The 18257-nt window shown below is 38.8% G+C and overlaps 1 protein-coding gene across 9 annotated transcripts in view; it reads right to left on the bottom strand.

Annotated features, from left to right (window-relative positions):
• SYTL5 (synaptotagmin like 5) overlaps positions 1–17170 on the bottom strand; it is a 139357-nt gene extending 122187 nt beyond the window's left edge. For 7 of the 9 annotated variants that reach the window (XR_007148996.1, XM_047844306.1, XM_047844313.1 and 4 more), the window contains exon 1: positions 17077–17170. The gene's annotated coding sequence lies outside the window, so the exon portion shown is untranslated. Of the gene's footprint in view, positions 1–3245; positions 3259–7563; positions 7616–17076 lie in introns of those variants that run through there. The other 2 variants (XM_047844307.1, XM_047844309.1) reach the window with 2 other exon arrangements.
• Between the last annotated feature and the right edge of the window lie 1087 nt (positions 17171–18257).

Raw genomic sequence — 18257 nt, 5'->3', positions numbered from 1 at the left:
TAAAAATTAAGACAGGGACGCCTGGGTGGTGCAGTCGGCTAAGCGTCCGACTTCAGCCAGGTCACGATCTCGCGGTCCGTGAGTTCGAGCCCCGCGTCAGGCTCTGGGCTGATGGCTCGGAGCCTGGAGCCTGTTTCCGATTCTGTGTCTCCCTCTCTCTCTGCCCCTCCCCCGTTCATGCTCTGTCTCTCTCTGTCCCAAATAAATAAATAAACGTTGAAAAAAAAAATTAAGACATACAAAAATAAATAAATAAAATAAAAAAATAAAAATTAAGACATGCATTTTTTGACCACTTTTAAGAATCCATCTTTTTTTTTTTTTGAGAGTGAGCAAGCACACGCATGCGCACGTGTGAGCAGGGGAGGGGCAGACAGAGAGGGAGAGAGAGAATCTGAAGCAGGCTCCATGCCCAGCATGGGGGCTGATGCAGGGCTTGATCTCAAGACTGTGAGATCATGACCTGAACTGAAATCGAGAGTCTGATGCTTAACTGAGTCACCCAGGCACCCCAAGAATCTATGTTACAGAAAAATTAATAACTGTGTGTATATGTGAGGATAATGAATAGCTATTCATTGTAGCCTGATTATCTGCAGTGAAAATTCTGAAATAGCCTCATGTTAGAGCAATACTGCGGTTCCATATTAAAGGAAAATATTTAAAAATATGTACCAACATGGGAATATCTAAACTACATTGCTAGTAAAAATAGGGATTATATTTATGATTTCAAATGCACGTGTCTAATGCAATGACATTGATATATGCATATTTATAATATACACAAAGACATAGGAAAAGGCATAGAATAATACATACAGACCTGCTAATCATGTTGCCTATAGGGATGGTAGCTAGGTTGTCAGGGGTTAGAGAAAAAATGAAATTTATTTCCATATTGTTTATTATTTGAGACACATTCATATAGTCATATGTTTTATATATTTAAAACATTCAAGAAGCAGGAAGGTGTGGTGGCTGAGTGGGGTTAGAAGGAAAAAAGAGAAGCCAAAAATAATTTTAAGAATTTTAACTTAAAAGAGTACAGGTGACATTGCCAGCAACAGGGAAGTTGGGTAGATGCGCTGGTTTTGATGGTCAATAATGAATTTTATTGCGCATTGGGTGATACCACCCTGGCTTTTCAGTATTAGTTTCCTGCTTCCATCTTGCTCTCCTACATCAGATTCCTCCAAAACACAAATTTGACCAGTGTTGCTCCCGTGCTTAAAATCCTTCAGTTGTTTTCCCTTTGCTCTTAGAAGTTCAAATTGTTTAATATGGTTTTAAAAACCCTTTATTATCTGGCTCTTGCCTACCCCCTCTCATGTATTTACCATCTAACTACATTCAGCACTTGATTCCTCTAAAACAGCTGTGGCTTCTTCACCTCCAGATCTTTCTACTGAAAAGCCTCTGTGCCTGGAATACCCTATCCTTACCTCTTCACCTTCTAACTCCTAAGTATCCACAGGCGTCTGCTTAAATGCCTGACTCCTAATGTAGCTTAGGTACCTTTGATAGGTTGAATAACAGCCCCAAAGACGCTCATGTACTAGTCATGAGAACCTTTACGGATGTGACTAAGGATCTTAAGAAGGGAAGATTATCCTGGATCATCCAGATAGGCCCAATGTAATCACAAGGGTCCTTAGTAGGGGGAGGTAGCAGAGTTAAAGTCAGGAAAGAAGGTGTGATGATAGCAGTAGAGGTTGGAGAAATGGGCTTTGAAGATGGAGGAAGGGGCCATGAGCCAAGAAATGCAGGTAGCCCCTACAAGCTGGAAAAGACAAGGAAATGGATTCTCCTCTGGAGCCTCCAGAAGGAAGTCCTGCCAACACCATGATTTTAGCCCTAAGACTTATTTTGGACGTCTAATGGATGAGATAAAAAATAAAACATCTTAGAAGCAATGCCTACAATAAAAATTGGAATATATACCATCTTATCTCAGGGGAGAACATTCAATCAGCCTGGGGTGATGCTCTATGTCAAAATGAAATTGGGAAAAAGAAACTATATTCTGGGCAGATGCTTGGGATGGAAAAATTGGACAATATTCCAACTCAGTGGGAATCAGTGCGATACTAATGGGCTTATAGTGGAATTTACCCCTGAAACCACTGTAAAGGACATGATGGTGGCCTCTTTATTATGGATGCCATCTTCTTAGACTGCAGTAGGTTCTATTTAATCAGACAGCCCTCTTCCAATAATTCTGTTACAGAATGTCATAAAACATTGCCGTCTTTACAACAGATGTATGCAAAATGAACAGAAAAGTTCACTTAATTAAAAAAAATTAGCAGGGAGAATGTGAGGACAAGAGAAGGATCCACCATACAAACTGTAGGAAGAACATTACTGGAATTTCCTCGGAAACCTTCTATATAAGTGGAGCTTATTAGCTCCAAATACAACAGGTGCACTCATTCCTTCATGTTGCAGTTACCTGTTGCTCAGTAACAAACTATCCCCAAATTTAGTGACTTCAGACAAGGTATCGCTACTTTTTACAGTTTTTTGGATTGACTGGGCTTAACTGGGAGGCTTTCGTTTTTGTCTTTCTGATGCTGCTGCTGTCAGATGGCAGCTGGGGCTAAAGTGATCTGAAGGCTGGACTAGGTAGGATATTAAGGACGACACACCCACATATCTGGTACTTGATGTCAACAGCTGGCTGAGAGCCCACCTGGGGCTACTGACCCCAACACCCATATGTGATTTCTCCCTTATGGTGGTCTCAGAGTAGTTAGACTTTTTACATGGCAGCTGTCTTTCCCTAGACCAAGCATTCTAAAGGCCAAAGCAGAAGCTGCAAGACGTCTTAAATCTTACCCTTGGAAGTCCCAGAACAGTACTTCTACCATGTTTTATTTGTCAACCAAATTATTAAAGTCATCCCAGATTAAAGGAAGTGAATTCAATCCCAATGGAATGGAATTGTAGTGAAGAATTTGTACCCTTCTCTAATTTACCATATGTCACTTCCTAATATATTAGGTGTATAAGAGTGTGGTGACCAGGAAGTTTCAAATCAGGGGTCATGCATTCTTTGAGCTCTTGATAGGAATGAAGCTACTGGGTCAGTACAAGTATAGGTACTTTTAGATGTGCAAAGCCCGGTTTGAAATGCTCAGCTGTGAAGAACTAAGAATGCAAGAGTTATTATTATTTTACACACAGGAACGCATATTAGTGACTTGGTAGCACAGTTAGCAGACATGGAAATTGTATGAGACTCTCTTATAAACAAACAGCATCAAAGGTACTGGTGAGCATCCAGAGAAAACGTATTCCATGGGTTCCAGGGACACACGAAAAGGTAAGAGAGCAAGAAAATATAATGTTCTCAGTGCAGGGCCTGGCAAGTAAAACTACAGTCTCCTCAAAGGGTTTCTGCAAGACTTGTGGATGCTCCATTATCTGCAATAGAGATAAAGCGTTTTGAAGGATACCTTAGACAGCCAAGAACCACAGACTCTCTACCTTGAAAAAGTATAAATATATTCTAATGTATCATAGACATGTATAATGTCTAACAAAGAGAGGTAATTTCAGGGGCTCAAAACCTGTGGTTACCCAAAGGTTCATACCCCACAGGATAAGCGTTGCTAATACAAAGCCTTCACAATCAAAGGCAACCTCGGTGTACCCTCTCAGAGTTGCTGTTAGAGACAGTGTGAAGCTTGAGAAACAAATGGAATTAAAATCTGACTCTCTGAGATAATAACCTGGACAAGCTATTCTAAGTTCCTGCATTTTAGTTTATTCATCTGCAAAATGGGAATATGAATGTCCACTTCCTTGGTTTGTTGTGAATATTCAAATGTTTGTATACAGAGTATATATAAAATGTACATACATGTATTAAAATGTACATAAAATGTGAAATGTATATAAAGCACAGTATCTGGCACATAATAGATGCTCAAAAAATCTTAGACCCCTCCATCTATTTGCCTTTACACTGAAGTTAAGCGATATGTCACTAAGAAAGATCAGTCAAAATGTTCCTTCATTCCCTTTGATTCACAAAATGCCTACAGGTCTGTTTCTCTAGTTTCCTAGACTTTCCATTAAGAATTCACAAATTTCAAGGACACCTGGGTGGCTCAGTTAGTTAAGCATCCAACTTCAGCTCAGATTGTGATCTTGCAGTTTGTGAGTTTGAGTCCCACGTCAGGCTCTGGGATGACAGCTCAGAGCCTGGAGCCTGCTTTGTATCCTGTGTCTCCTTTGCTCTCTGCCCCTCCTCTGCTCATGTCCTCTTTCCCTCACTCCCTCCCTGTCTCTCTCTCTCTCTCTCAAAAATGAACATTTAAAAAAAAGAACTCACAAATTTCTTGGAAATTGCTTAGAAAGTCCACAATTTTTATTAGTAAGATTCTCAACAATACTAAGATTCTAGTATATGATGACTAGTATATGATGACTATATGATGATGGAGGGCTCATAATATGAAGTGAAAAAAATCAGGATATAAAAGTACTTACACACTATGGCTCTAATTTTATTTTTTAATTTTTTTTAATGTTAATTTTATTGTTGAGGGAGAGACAAAGACAGAGCTCAAGCAGAGGAGGGGCAGAGAGAGAGGGAGACACAGAATCCCAAGCAGGCTCCAGGCTTGGAACTGTCAGCACAGAGCCCAACACAGGACTTGAACTCACAAACTGTGAGATCATGACTTGAGTCGAAGTTGGCGCTTAACCAACTGAGCCACCCAGGTGCCACTATGGCTCCAATTTAAAAGGAAATGTATACACACCTAAATATTACAGAAGAAAGAATGGAAATAAATAAGTCAAAATATTAGGTCTATCTCTGGGGAGTTACATTATGGCTATATTTTAATTTCTTCTTTATAATTGTCTTTAATTTCATGTTTCTACAATGAACACACATAACATACACTATCCATAAAAAATGACAGCAAATGTCAATGCTGTCAAAAATACATTGTACCAGTATTAGCTCAGCTTCATATGCCATGATACACAATGCATATATCCATGGATTACTATGCTCGGATATCAAACAGGAAAATATTTCAGTAGTATTGTCATATAGCTTTGAGGTTAATAAAGTTGTTTTTTAAGGTAATGTTTAATTCATTAAGACATGTTCAGTCTGGAAAAAAATAAAACCAAAGAAGAGAGAGAATGGGTCACAATAAGCATGTGTAAAACCATGTGTCAGAAACTATGCTGGATCTAGGGGATACCCAGAGGAAGAAAGCATGGGCTATATCCCAAGGAGCTTTCTATTTTCTAGTGGAGACAGACATACACATAAAAAGAACAGCCTTATAAATGCCAACTTGGCTTTAAGAACTCAAAGAAAAATAACAATTAGAAGAGGCGAGTAGCCATTCAAGGATGTAAAGACAGTAAATACGAAAAGTCACAAGAACATACAACTAGTCCAGGGAATAATGAATAATCCCAGGGCTGGGGTCCGAGTTAATGGTGGAGAGGTGAGAAGAAGGAGGGTGCCAGCCAGAGAGGAATGTGGTATCCAAATAAACCATCTGGACTTTATCGAGTGTTTTTCAAACTGTGTCTTTGGGAATGGTTTCTTAGGAAACGCAGCAAGGCAGGTTGAGTGGCCAAGGCTGTGGCGCCGACCCCTGCTTCAAACAGAGCAGCTCTGCTTTTATCTGTTCTATAAGTTGGATTTCCTGGCACGGTTTTATTTGAAGAAAGAGTTCCACGACCTTAAAAAGTCTGAAAACTGCTCCCATGCCATCAAGCTGTTGAGTGCTTTTAAGCCAAGAAATAGCACAGTCAGCTTTCTCTCTTAGATTTGGCTTTTGAAAGACATCAGCATTCAGTGATTATACAAAAGAGAGGGCAGAGGTTATGCAGACAGCATGGAGGCTCCTGTAGGAGTGCCAGGGACAGATTAGGAAGTAAAAGTGGGGTATTGGGGAAGGACCCAAGGGTCATTTTTTAGACATTTGGGGATGACCTCAATAAGATCCAGCTACCAACTAGATGTGGGTGGTAAACAGGAGAGGGTATGACTCTGAGGCTTCCAGCATAGGGAACTATAAAGATTCTTAAATGTTAGTGTACATAAAAATCACCTATGGGACTTGCTCAAAAACAGATTCCGGAGGGTTCATCTCCAGAGATTCTGATTCAAGAGGACTGGAGTAAATGGAATGCTGATGGTAATGCTGTTAACAGAGATAGAGGATACAAGACAGAAGAAGTTGAGAGAAAAAATTGAAATTTGAACACGTTGAGGTTGAAGTGCTTATGAGGCAAACATCAACAAAGATCTGTCCAAAAGGGCAGTTGGAATATGGAACTACAGTGTATCAGAGAAGTCTACACTAGAGGCATTTCAGTGGGAATCATTGGTGCTTATGTGGTCCCTAAGGTTATACAAGTGAGAACATATGAAGAGGGCCCGGGATAGGAGCATGATGAATAATGATTAAAGAAGGGACAAAGGAACAAATGAGCTGATGAAACACTAAGAAGGGATAATCAACACAGTGGGGTATGCAGTTGAGTCTAATGAATTGAGAGTCAAGTATATCACTTAGACTCTATGTAGGCCACCGTTAAGTTAATATTTCAATTAACCAATCAAGTAAACTGTTACAAATCCCTCCAGCTACATGAAGTACTCCACTAAACCCAGGATCTTTGGAAAATGCACCATATCAGTAAATTCACCCCAATCCAGGGTTATATCACAAATTCCTTGCCCTAACAACCTACCTTCTAATAATATAATTAGTAAATCCTTCAATTATCTTGGTGTATAATCTAATTCCATCAAGGTCACACTTTGTACTTGTCCCCCTGGAGCATGCTAAAATCTGGCCATCAGTTATGGACCCTGTGGTAACAAGGATTATTTGGGATGGGTGTTGAGAACAGACAACGTCTTGCATCAAAGGTAGATAGATACATGGACAGACAATAGAGATCCAGGCTAAAAATGAGTTATTGGTAAGGATATCTGAAGTTGTTTATCAAAAACCAAAGGAAAGAATAGTTCAAGATGGACACCTGAGAAGAAGTTTGATCATAAAGATTATAGTGCAGGAGACCACTTGAAGCCTGGAGAATTTCGAAGAGTCATAATGTTTTAGCAGATCCTTTTCACAGGAATCAAAGTGAGCTAATGTTGGAAAATCAGCAGAAATGTCTTCATACATGTAAAATTCATGGTCAGATAACCCTAACCCTTAACAAAAACCTTAAACATTAGGGGGCTTGAAGGCCGGCATAAGAAGATGCAACATTCTGCCAATAAGTTCAGCTAACTAGCATCCAACCCTAATTAACCAAGCTGTCTTTGTGGATTGCAAATTGTTCCTAGAGAATCCCGCTTCCAAAGTCTTGTCAACATGACCTAGCTGAGAAGACACTAGATCCTTTGTGGAAAGCTATCCATGCTATTCAGGCAAGTAGCTTGCAACTCCAGGAAGATCTATGTGTAAACTAAACCAAAAGTTGACTCTCACCTACCCAGACCTCTTTTCTAGAGGAAGAAGTATCCATAAATGCAGCCAGCTTGCTGCCCCTCATACTTACTATTCTTAGCCATCTGATTGGTAACGCCATGTCTGCCAAATGCAGCAAAGAGCTGTGGAGAGTAAGATGAGTAACATTTATTCCTCGAAGGTGGTCATACTTTGGTCTACACTAGGAGTTAACACAATTTTTCTATTAAGGGCCAGCCAGTAAATATTTTAGGCTTTCTGGTCCAAGAGGCAAAACTATTTTCTAGATACTTACAAATAAAGAAATAAGAGAAAACAGATGCTCAGAAATATTTTATTGACAAAATTCAAAAAATGAAAAATGATTGAATATTCGTGTCTGTTTTTGTTTGTTGATTGGTTTTTTGGTAACACAGATTCACCAATGAGAAGAATGGGATTGTAGGGCAGATAATGTTTCACTTATCTGTTTCATGTTAGTATTCCTATAATCAAAATTATTGTGTGCCTGACTGCATCCCAGACCTACTAAATTTGAACCTGAATTTTAACAAGAGGCTCCAGTGATTTGCATGAACCCTAAAGTTTGAGAACACACCAGTCTAGAGTCTCTTAGTACCATCTGAGCTGCATCTCTATTCCTTAAAAATTTTTTAGCGTTCATTCATTTTTGAGAAACAGAGAGAGACAGAACATGAGCAGGGGAGGGGCAGAGAGAGACGGAGACACACAATCAAAGCAGGCTCAACACAGAGCCCGACACGGGGCTCGAACTCACAGACAGTGAGATCATCACCTGAGCCTAAGGCGGAGGCTCAACCAACTAAGCCACGCAGGCACCCCTGCATCTCTACTCCTTTGGGAAAGATAACAAGAGCTGTGGATCCTAAAAAAGGTTCACGACCATTTGAAGTCCATTCAAGATCTCCTACAGGGTCTATAGCCCTGAAGCTAAGACCTCAGGGACTTTGCTGTCAGGCCCACCCCAGGATGAATATGTTCTAAAATTAGATTGTGGGGATGGTGTTTAACGTATGAATATATTAAAAAAACATTGAACTGCACACTCCAAATGGGTAGATCTCATGGTATGTGCATTTTCTGTCAGTAGAGCTGGTTTTTTTTTAATCAAATTAAAGAATTTGGTGGTAAGGCACTGTAGTTTTAAAACTTCCCACGGGTTTCCAAAGGACAGCTCAAACAGCCAATTGCAAGAACTCCAGGTTTTGGAGTCAGGAAGCTCTGAGTGGAAATCCCAGCTTTCCTACCTACTATGTTAAAGAAGCTATTTAATCCTTCTGAACCTCAGTTTATTCTTACATAAACTGGAGATACTGATAATATCCACCTCGTAGGGTTTCTGGGAGAATCAAAAGGAATGGCTAATGCCAAATGCCTAGCATCATTCCCTGTCACATACTCTTGTTCCATGTGAAGCCACAGAATTCCTCAGATAGCAAATGCAAAGCCAAAAAGAAACCATTATTATACTTCACGTTATCCAAGTCATAATCAATTTTATCTGTTCTGTTACCCATGTGGCATTATATTTTACATTGGGTTGTATATTTCCGGCTTCATTAGTACACTTGCCTTAACTCCTTTACCTTATGGCTCATGGTAAAAATGATGGTAAACACCCACATAGCACTTACTTACAAAGGCCAGGCACTGTTGCAGGGTCTTGGTTTACATATGTTAAGTCATGCAATCGTCGCATCAACACTTGGAGTTACTTATTTTTATCATTACCATATTACAGAGAGGGAAAACAAGGCAGAGGGAGACTAAAACACGTGCCCAAGGCCACACAGCACACATGTGGTGGAGGGGGGATTCCAAATAAGCCAGGTTTCCTCTAGTGACTGTGTTCACGACCATTATACTGTATTATATACCCACATAATTTTGTCTTGGTCAGTCTTATACCAAGGCCCAGTACTCCTGCTTTTGAGGGTGCACATTTGTAGATACCAAAAGACTGTACAAAGATGGACATACAGACACATCAGAAAAATGAAAGATGGACTGCAGTAAATACAGATCCTTTGTTCCTAGGAAAGGTGGGGTCTGTGGCAATGCTGCTCTAAATGTGGTTCACCTGGGTGGCTCAGTCGGTTAAGCGTCCAACTTCGGCTCAGGGCATGATCTCACAGTTCATGCGTTCGAGCCCCACATCGGGTTCTGCGCTGACAGTGTGGAGGCTGCCCGGGTCTCTCTCTCTCTCCCTCCTTCTGCCCCTCCCCCACTTGCACGCGTGCTCTCTCACTCTCAGGATAAATAAATAAAACTTAAAAAAATAAAAATATTTAAACGTGGTTCACATACTGGTGCTGGGACAAGACACATGCAAAACTGATAACATTTAAAAACTTTTATAGAAACTTGACAGTGACATGCCAAAGGAGTGTGTCATCCGTGGAATCATGACACAACACAATTTAAAAAAAAGTGTTAGTCTGAGGTGGCTTGGAAAATTAAAAACAAAGGAACTGGTTCTTTGCCACAGATCATTTGGGAAACAACACTGTTCTCGATGTTTTCTTTTTCTTCAAATGTTCCTCAAGCTAGGTGTTCTCTCTACCAAGAATAAAGCTTGGAGGTCAGAACATCAAGTTTTATTAGAAGACAGTATAGAGAAAACGTAGGATAAGACGCTGGAACAGCTTCTCCTGACTAAAAAAGGAAATGAAACCTCCAGCAGTGGTCAGGATGTGGAGAGGGTAAAGAAAAATAGGTTAGGAAGGGCCTGGTGCTACTTGGCTCTTGCAAGCATGGCCTGAGGAGCTCAGCTGGGGGAGGGGAACTTAGTGTGGTTGAGATAACAGGAAGTCTACAGGGACCAGCAGACCTATGAGCCCAGAGAATTCAGGCTCCTCTTCCCCAGAGAATGCAGGCTCCTCTACCGTTGACAAAAGGTCATAGAGAGGATGCCAATTGGTGAGACATTGGGAACAAGGCCAAATCAGCAACAGCTTTATAGATGCCAGCACAGATTGGGTGAGCCTATGAACCAGGAAGAAAGGTAGAAACCAGGGGAGGAGAAAAAATATCCCAGGGAGATACTTCTAGAAGTACTTAATTTGACCAAGGTCAAATGACTCACAGACATGACTAAACCAAGACGTGATCATGGTTACATGAAAAACACTTGAATAGTCCTTGGGTCATAGTAAACCACAGAAAGTGTGACCAGTTACTAAGATTATTAGTGGCAGCAACGGACCTACATTTTATGTTTGCTGACCTAGGGTCAATAGTTTTTCAATATAATCAATCGAATATTATCCCTGGATTTTATCCTCATTGTTCAGGAACTATTCTGTAGATCTGTGTGGTGCTAATACTTAGTTACATCCTATTGTGCTTAAGTATAAAACCAAACACACAACTATTACTCACAAGGACAATAAAAAAGTCAAACAGGAATTCACTTGAAAGAAAATCAATAGCTATTTTGTTTGTTGTATATAACTGATTTAGAAATAACCTTCCTGTGTTTGGAGCTCAAACTCAGCAATAGCCAACCAAATTAGATGACAGTTATGAGCGGTTTGAAGTAAGTTAAATTCTTCCTTCTTAAGCATGGTTAATGCAAGCAAAACATTCTAGTCTTTTCTTTTTCCAAATTATTGACTGGAGTTCCTTGTAGTTATTTTCCCGGGCTGCTTTCTTAATCAGAGGGCAGTGATTCTTTGTCACAAAATGTGTTTTAATATATGTCTAGTCCTAGTCAAAATGTAAAACTTTAAAATCATACATTTGTTTGTAGACACAGACATCTTTGGATATCCCATTATTTACTGAAAGTCGGAAAAAATGCCTATTTGTATTAGGCCCTTACTGCTTTGTTTGAGACCATATCCTTGATATATCAACTGATTTAAATGAAATTCATTTCAAACATTTTAATCATATACTGATTTTAATGTAATTTCACGCCAGGAGACTAAAAATCATTGCTGTCTACATACGGCTCTTGGGAGGATCTATTAATAGATTTTTCTATACTCTCGACACATGAATTAAATAAATATGTTTATTACGACCTTTCTTGGCCTGTGTTTACCAAGTGGGCTGTTGCTGAACTACTTGCAATCCAAATAAAAGTATGTTTAGATTCAAAGTCTATTTTTGAATCCTGGAACATCATTATTTGATGGCAACATTCCAAGTATGATTTCTCTACACACAGCTCCCATCCCAACTCCATATTCTCTGGTAAAATCTATCACTTCCATTCTTAGAATGAGCTGTTAATGTTCAATGAGTTTTTCAAAATTACACTGTTTGGTTTGGAAAATTTTTACTTATTTTATTTATTTTTAAAAAGTACCTCTTAAAGTTGCTTCTTTATACATCTTCCTAATTTCTCTCCAAGTCCTGATAACGCTTTTGGAAATATTTTCTGACTGTACGACACCAAAGTGAAGTCTATTTACATGAACCACAGACCCCTCAACGAATTGGACGTGTTTTAATGTAGGAACAGAGTGCTTCCTGGCATTCGATTAGAAAGATTAAATCAAATTAGCCTGGATAAGTCAACTGTTGCAAGGACCGGAAACTGCTAAATTAAACTCTAACATGAGTTACAAACGGTATTATGTCTACTTGGAAATGAATAAAGTTATTAAGGGGTTCAGTGGAGGAAAGACTGATTTTAATATTTTTATTCAGTGAAGAAGAAAATGAAGTAAAAGCCTATTAAATTATTTTCGCAGCCAATAATGCTTAAAGTAAAAAGAAAAACACGAAAGTGAAAGAACACTTAAATGAACAAGGAGTTAAAATAGGAAAATGAAATAACACAGCAATTCTAAATACTGAGTTTGAACTTTTGAAATGTTAGCAAAAACAAAGATGGAAACGAACACACATTCAAGAGAATATTCCTGTGGCCAGAAACCACAATGAAGTAACAGTGCAAAGTACCCGCCAATTTACAGTATGATATGCTGTCTAGGAAATAGAGAAGATCATTATTTGAGACCTTTGATGTTCGCATACAGAATCATAGACGAGAAAAAAAATCAGACTCCTCTTGCAAAGACACTGGGAAACTTAGTACAAATCTCATTTTAGTAATTTTTATATGTTATGAAAAACCATCAAACATTTAATGGCACTTGTCAAGGAGAACTGGAGCTGCATAACCAAAGGCCAGAGCACAGAGGCGCCGAGATGATAGGACTCAGTGATGGAGAATATGGGCTTTGGCCCTGGCCTGCCTGGGTTTGAAACCTGGCTCAATTATCATTAGTTATGCATAACCTCTATGATCCTAAATTTATTCTTATGTAAATGGGATGATGATGATGATGGTGGTGATATCTTGTGGGATTCTAGTGAAGATTCAATTGTTTAAATAATTTAAAGCACTTCAAACCACTCGTGGAATGTTTTAAGTATTATTATCTGTTTTCTTAACATGGGGGAAAAAAAACCCTCGCTCAAACTAAACTACTGTGTGAGTAAAAATACATACTCTGGCCAATGGGCCTATAAATTGAGAAGAAGAGAATTTCTAAGGTCCCTTGCACTGTGAAATGTTATAAGCCTATGCTTGTTAAAGAAAGAAATTTCTAGAATACAGAGGATAGTTAAGTCTCTTTTTTGACATCTGGATACTGATATTTTGATTCCATGAAATACTGACATATTTCATGACTCCAAAAGGCAAACTATTTACCATTCCTTTTTAACTTCCCCAAAGTGTCTGAAAGACCATTATCCCTATCCTTGAACCCCAACCGGTTGTTCAGAATATGCATGGCTCTTCAGAATATGCATGGCTCCTCGATGTACATTTGCTCAATTCTGCGGCAGAGGGGAGGACCATTTTTTATGAGTCACGAGGGATTTAGCCAGGTATACGTATTCACTCTGTGGTTGTGTGTTTCCACCCTTGATGGGGCACTGATCTGCATAAGGTAACTCCATTCTAATATATCATTCCCACTTTGTATCCACATGCCCCACCACCACTTCCACACTTAAGAGTACTTAAAATGTGCCAGGCATTGTTTTTAAGTATTTTACGTCTATTAACCCTTCCAATCCTACAATACCCCTTTGGGTAGAAATTTTTACTACCCCCATTTTACAGAAGAGGAAACTCAGGAACAGAGAAGCTAACTAAGTTTCCTAATGTCTTACAGCTGTTAAGTAGTAGAGCCAGGATTCAAAAGCAGGTGGTCTGGCTGGAGAGTCCAGCTTCCCAATGCCTACACTATACTGTCCCAGTATTTAAGACCCAGGACCTTTGTCCTTGCCTCTGACTTATTCTTCTATTAGCAAATCTTACTTTAATGTTTATATAGTGCTTCACACTTGAAAACTATTTCGTCTCCAAGATCCTATTTGTTTCTTGTGACCACCGCGTGAGATAGGATTAGTGTGAGGAAACCGAGGCTGGCAGAGAGAGAAAGTGCACAGGAGGCCCTAGATGTTAAAATAAGAACTTAAGGCTGGATATTTGGCTACCAACACCTGTGTTCTTTCTATCACACTTATAATTCTGTCACCAAGGTTTGGGAAAAGAAGATATCCGTGGACTTTCTGGTGGAGGTGGGGTCTAACCAAGACCTCGAGTTCTAAGTGGCTCTCAGACCGAAGGAGGAGAGGATGAGAAAATAAAGCATAAAAGAAAAAAATAATAACCAAAAAGATACAGGAGAAATGATTCTAGACATTATTGTAATGAAAAGAATAATTGGAATTGATAATGGTTTGGGTATTGAAAGCAAAGGAAAAGTCAGAATCAAAAGTGACTCCGAGGTTTCAAATGTGCAAAACCAGGAGACCATCAACACCATTAGCAGAAACATGGATGAAAAGAGGAGGACATGAAAGACAGTGAGTTTGGCTACAACCATGACGAATATTAGGTGACAGTTGGACATATGAGTGAGAAAATACATAATAGATGGAAAAATCTGGAAATGGATATATTACAAGCATTCACTTAGAGGTGATATTTAAAACTACGGTTTCATGAGACATCACAGGCAAGGAGAAGAAGAAAGAGATTATGGGCCAAATGATACACCTTTGGGGGAACGGACAAGTAAGGAAGAGAAGGAGACAGCAAGAGGGAAAACTGTAGAAAAGTAGCTGAAGAGGTAATATAGAGTCATGGATTAACAAGGAAGGGAGGATTCAAGACGTAGGAAGTGATTATGAATGTCACATAGAGCAAAGTAGTCAAATAGAATGAGGATTTGGAAAAGCATCCTTCATAGCACCTATCATAATTGAAATGAATTATTTAGGTAAATTAACATCTTTCCTAACTATACTAGAGGTACACAAAGGCAGACATGAGAGTTGCATATTTACCGAATGAATGCATGAACGAATGAAGGTAATTAGATTTCCTAATAGCAACACAAGTGACCCTTGGAAGTGCAATGCCAATAAAGTGACACAGATAGATGTTATATCACAGGGAAATTAAAATAAAGTGGGGTTTTATTAAAAGAGAAAACGGGGGGCGCCTGGGTGGCTCAGTTGGTTCACCTTCCAACTTCGGCTCAGGTCACGATTTCGCAGTTTGTGAGTTCAAGCCCCGCGTTGGGCTCTGTGCTGACAGCTTGGAGCCTGGAGACTGCTTCAGATTCTGTCCGTCTGTCTGTCTGTCTCTGCCCCTCCCCCGCTCACACTCTGTTTCTCACTCTCAAAAAATAAATAAACGTTAAAAAAATTTTTTTAAAAGAGAATGGGTAGCAAGGCACGAAGGGGCAGATTTTTATTAAGTACCTCTTAGAGACGTGTTGTGGTGAAAGGGGAGAAAAAACAGATCAAGTAAATTTCCTATCCCAGAGTGTATGTATTTATCAGAGTTTGTACCTCTAAGAGGTCTACCTGACTCCCAGATGATCTTCCAGAACTTAATGTAGCCACTTCAGTTGCCAGCTCTACAAATGAAGGAAGCAATGGAACCACCTCTTTTATTACTGCTGTGTTCAGTATAATTGGATGTCTCTGGCTTAGGTGTGATGAAAGATGTGGAGAAAGCAGGGTAAGCAGAAGTCACAGGAAGCGACGATACTACCCACAGAAAGACGGAGCCAGGAATGAAACCAAGTTGGAGAGAAGTTAAAGAATCCTGTGAAATCATCCAAAAGTGGGAAAGTATGTGTGGGGGTGAACGTGTGAGAGTAACAGTACATACACAAGCAGCATATGGGATGTACAAAAACAGAGTTACAAGTAAATTCTAAATAGAAAGTATTAAAGATGATTAGCTAAGTTATTCCACATAGTAAAGCTGCATTTCTTTAACATACAAAATAAGCATAAGAAAATAGTTTCAACAAAAATACTAAATGTGCCTCCAAGACACAAAGAGGTAGAAATATTATTTCATTCCCTAAACCAATTAGAAGACATTAACAAACTGGAATAAACCGAATGACAACACAGCTAACTCCCAAACTCCGGCTGGCAGAGAATTTCAGAAAATCCTAAGTACTCAGAATAACCATGATTTGACAACAAAAAGACATTTTCTCATCTTCCTTCTTATCTGTTTCCCCGATATTAGTTGTCCATATGTAAATGTATACACACACACTCAGGGATGTATAGATCCATTTAAGGATTTCACTAGAGTCCATTTGAATGTCTTTGTGCACTCAAGTCATGGAGTATAAATTGTAACAGTCTTGTGCTTCAGCTGTTGTCTAAATATGTAAACATCTTATTATAAAGTAAAAAAATTAAACACCAAATTCCTGTGCTTTAAAGACATTTTAAGGAGGCTGAGATTTTAAAATACGTTATCATATACAAGTAATATTTGCTATACATAATTTTGAATGCTTTAAATATATAACACCTTTTCTCTCCAAGTACCTGGTTTGATATATTGTGTTCCAAAATGCATTTTTCACTTAAATGAGAAAGAAAGCACTGCTAATTAAAACAGTCTGTATAAAAAAGAATTTTCCGAAAACCCAATGCATCTTTCTAGTATACATTCATATTCAGTCAGGATCTCATTTCCTCATGGTGTTAAAAACACCACATTCATGTGGAAAGTATTCCAAAGTTTTCAGACTTTTGCAATTTTTCTGTTAAACATATAACCACATTGGATATTTAACCATATCAAGAACAGGACTGCTATTCAACAATGCTAAATAAAACATCTGAGATTTAAACAAATGAAAGAAAATCAGAACACAAGGATTGCTACCTTATATACAAAGGTGCGACCGGTTTGTGGTAAAGTGACAGGACTTCTGCTGTGAACCTGATGTCTTTATGTCACTAGGAGATATATATTTGTTCATGGAGACACTCATTGTTCAGTAAGATCTAGCACAAGGTTACAACTTATAGATTAAATTAAGCCCTAGGAACCAGAAGATGCTTCTATTTCCCTCCTCAAGCCATCAAATTTACACAGCAGCCCAACGGTCAAGATGTCCCTTCTGTATATATTCCTTTCTTTCTCATTTCATTGTAAAATCTCATGTCAAATAGTGGAAAGAGTCGTTCATTTCCTGAAAAGCAAACCCCAAGCCCCGACCACACAGAGATCAAAAATCAAGAAAGGTGATGTCACCCTGAAGACCCCTAAGCACATGACTCTTACCTCAATATGATGGTTAGAGTATTTTGTAGATGCACTTTTCTTTCGGACATACAAGGTATACAATGCTGGTCTACTTGACCCTCATGGAGCGCTAGGAGAAGGAACTTGAAAAACCAGCCTCTCGTGTTCCCACAATCTATTTACACACTGAACACACCCAGTAGCTCAGAGTAATGTTTATCTGTGGTAGACAGCTATTCCAAGAAGCAGGCAATATCTCCGCTTTCATAAAGGAATGCCTCTGCTGATTAGCAGGGGAAAGGTAATAGCTGTTTCGTCCTCTAAAGCACATTAGGGAAGACTTTTGAAAAGAGACACTTTTTCAATTAATACTTTCAATTAATGTTTTAATGTTTCAATTAATGTCTTAATTAATTAATGTCTTTCAATATTCTGTTCCTTTAAATATTCTACTCTTAAAAGATTCGAGAAAAATATATATTTGATCATCACAACTAACACATACGTGCCAGGTGAAATTCCAAGTGCTTTACATATATCATTTCCCATAAATTCCAAAACTTATGAAGGATGAGCTATTACTATCCCCATATTACAGATGAGCAAACTAGGTATTTTGCCCACAGTTACCCAATTAATACATGGTAGAGCCAGAAGTTAAATCCAGGTACCCCGTCACCACAGTCCATGTGTCTAACCATGACAATGCACTGTGTATGCTTTTTTATACCTATGATTTTGAAAAGATAACTATAATAGAATGTCATTGCTCAGCTGAACATTAGATAATGAGTAAAATTTTCCTAATGCTTGTACTGTACTGCATCTTAAGATGGAGTCAGTAAAAATTCTGGAAGATTATTTCCTTAACACAATTATTCATTTATGTTATCATAGCATGCTTCTTTCTAGCTGCAGTAGCCCTTTGGGGTCCCAGAGAAATGAACAGGAGTTCAGCTTTACATATCAAGAGAACTATTACTTCCTTATGTTCAAAGAGCCTCACAGAGAAGCCAATATAACACGTTTTTTTTTAAAAAAAAAAGTCTCAAGGATATCTGTTTTGTTCTGTTTTTTTTTTTTCTGACTGGATAATTCCTATTGATCAGTCTTCAAGTTCACTGACTCCTTCAGCCACCTCCAAGCTGATGGTGAACCCATGTAGTGTGTTTTTTAGTTGGGTTATTGTAATTTTAAATTCCAAAGTGGGTTTTTTTGCA

Source organism: Prionailurus viverrinus, chromosome X (genome assembly GCF_022837055.1).
Source record: "Prionailurus viverrinus isolate Anna chromosome X, UM_Priviv_1.0, whole genome shotgun sequence".
Lineage (NCBI taxonomy): Eukaryota > Metazoa > Chordata > Mammalia > Carnivora > Felidae > Prionailurus > Prionailurus viverrinus.
Note: the sequence above shows the minus strand (reverse complement) of the source record. Positions and strands in the feature narration are given on the sequence as shown.